Genomic DNA, 3,164 nt, shown 5'->3' on the forward strand with positions numbered 1-3,164 from the left:
ATTAGTAAATATTAATAATTTAATTAGTGTATTCTTGGATATTCTTCCAGATGAAATTTAGAATTATTTTATTTTGCTTCCCCCCTAAAAATACTGTTTTTGGAGTTTTTATTGTGATCACAGTAAGATCTAGCTCAATTTAGAGAGAAGTAATATCTACACAATAGTGAATCTTTTCGGTAAGAGCAGATGATAGGGCGCCAGTAGGGGTGATGGTTAAGGTGCCGGACTCCCATGTGGCCAACTGCGGTTTGAGTCCTGGACTTGGAAGCTTTAAAATCACTCTGGGCATGTGTGTGTGTGTGTGCCCACAATCTGAAGAGGAGGATGGAGAAGGGACTGTGGCCATGGCAATCCTCCCGGGGCAATTTCTCCCTCTCTCTCTCAATATCTCTTTGTTTCTCGCAAGAGCATGCACTGAATGGCAAAAACCTTAAAAGGAAAAAAGAGCAGAAGATCCTTTTCCATTTACTCAAGTCATCTTCTATGTTTCGAAGTGGAATTTCAAAGTCTTTCTCTTGCAGGTCTTTCTCATGTTTTATTAGGTTTATTTTGTAGATATTTTCTCCCTTTATTGATAGTAGAATCTGATTTTTAAAATCATTCTTGGTTTTTAGAAAGGAAAATTATTAATTTTGGCTAGTTTTACACATGGGCATTTTATAGAATTCTTTATTATTTCTAAAATTATTTTCGATTAATTAATTCCCTCGAGTTTTCAGGATAATTATCCTGGGAGCAAATAATGACAATGGTGCCTTTTCCTTCTCAAAATTTTTAGGTCACAGTGTACTCCCTCTGTTTTTGTTTGGTTTGGAACATTCAGGAAAACACGGTATAACAGTGGTGACAGTCGGAATCCCTGGCTTTCATGGAAGTAAATCAGATTTTGACGTTGGGTTTCAGTTTGAGGGGTATACAAACATCACGTCAAGGAAGCAGATTTCCATCTATTTATTTCTTAGTAAGCTTTTAAATTTATCTTATTCATTTCTTCCATGAATGAGACAGAGACAGGCACCTGCACCAGGCTTCAAGGCAAGGATGCACCCCGAGCTTCAGCCAGCCCCCAGGCATGTGCACGTGTGTCCAGGGCACTCAGGGAGGTCTCTGGACACGAACCTGCGATGCTCCCGTGTGCGTTAGCCTCATAAGGCACCAGCCCTGCCCTGAAGATGTTAATGTTTCGAAGTGGAATTTCAAAGTCTTTCTCTTGTAGGTCTTTCTCATGTTTTATTAGGCTTTTTTGTAGATATTTTCTCTCTTTATTGATAGTAGAATCTGATTTTTTAAATCATTCTTGGTTTTTAGAAAGGAAAATTATTAATTTTGGCATACTAGTTTTACAGTTTTAAGGTTTTTGACATAGGGCACATGTGCTCACCGGAGACAAAGACGGAGAGAGGAAAAATGAGAAATCACCCCCCAGGGGAGACCATGCTACAATCCCGTCTCTTCCACCCCCTCACGTGTATCCAGCATGTTTTCCAAGCTGCCGGCTCTGGGACTGGAGCAGTTTTGGTCATATGGGAGTCCAGCACCTTAACCACCGTGCCACCTGTTGGCTCCAAAGCCTTTTTTGAAAATTGGAAATAGTGAATTATATTGTGCATCTTTTCAGCATATGTTGATAAAACTGCAGGCTTTTTCCATGTTCTGAGACATTTTAGTAGAGGGCACATGTGAGAAGTAGAGAGAGTAATGTTTTTTGAGGCCTTACGATTTTTATTCTCTCCCACTTGAGAGAGGCTCCACAACAGCAGCAACAACAACAAAAACAACAAAAAACATTTGAAATGAAGAATTAACGTGTGGTAACTTACTTCCACTTCGGCTCCAAAGCAACGTGGATTTCCAATTCTTTGAGCAGGTCAGTGATCTGGGGAATCAGTAAAAGAGCCGGGCCATTCTTCTGAAGGTCTTGTTCAAGTCACTTCCTATGGCCATAGCTAGAACTAAGAGCGTCAAAGACGACCCCTATGGAGAACGTGGGTTAGGAACACAGCTACGCCCACATACAACACTTTAGCTGTGAACTTCCTTTCAGCCCATGTGTCCGGGACCACCTGTTTGCCCTGAAGCCCCGTCTTCTGCCATTCTTTTGGCCTGTCTTTCAGACCTTGGCCCTTATAACTAGAAACTGTATTCACAGATATTCTTTCTAAAGAGTTTCAGATTTCAGAAACTAACTTAACGCTTGCTAATTTTTTAGAACATTATTTAATTTTAATTATTATTTTAATTCACCAGAGATAGTGGTAGATGGGGGGAGGCAGGGTGTGAGAAAGCAAGCTGCTAAGTCTGGAACTTAAACCATTGTTGGCCATGTAGGAGTTCAGCACCATAACCACGACGCCACCTGCTGGCCCCAACTTCTTTTTAAATAGACCACAGATAAGTTTATTTTTAACACCCATCACGCCATGAATTCACAGGGAATAGGTTCCAGTAGCTCAGGCTCCTTTCCATTGGTTCTCACAAAGTGTGCTTCTCTGGGTGGAGCAGGCTGTCACTTCAGTTGAACCCAGGTACCTTTCTCTTGGGCTTCCTTCTTTTTCTGGTCATTTCCCTTCACACGTTTTAGGAAGCTATCTCTGCTCTTAGAAGGTTTAATATGCTCAAAACGCACATTGATTCTCTTGGCAAGAATCTTGCCCTTGTTTGTTTACAACAATGCCAACAGCATGCTGGGTAACACTGTAGACTCTTCCAGTTTTGCCATGATAACATTTGTGGGGCATTCCTTTTTGAACAGTACCCATTCCCTTAATGTCTACAATATTACCTTTCTTGTAGATTTGCATGTATGTTGCCAAAGGAACCACTCCATGTTTTCTAAAAGGCCTAAAGAACATATATCGGATGCCTTTCTCTTTGAGTTCATCATTTTGGTGAAATACTGGAAAATGGTGGTTCTGGCCAAAAGGCAACACTTGTAATTTTTTTTTTTTTTTGAGAGGTTTTTGCTATAAGGCGCGTGCACTCACCAGACAGACAGAGACAGAAAGTGAGAAATCACCCCCTGGGGGTGATGGGCACACAGCAATTCCTTCTCCTCCCGGGATCTTGGGTACGCACACACACATGCCCGGTGTGAGTTTTAAGCCACTGGGTCTGGGATGCGAACCGCGGTCGATTACATGGGAGTCCAGCGACATAGCCAT

Source organism: Tupaia chinensis, unplaced genomic scaffold, assembly GCF_000334495.1.
Source record: "Tupaia chinensis unplaced genomic scaffold, TupChi_1.0 Scaffold000395_1, whole genome shotgun sequence".
Taxonomy (NCBI): Eukaryota; Metazoa; Chordata; class Mammalia; order Scandentia; family Tupaiidae; genus Tupaia; species Tupaia belangeri.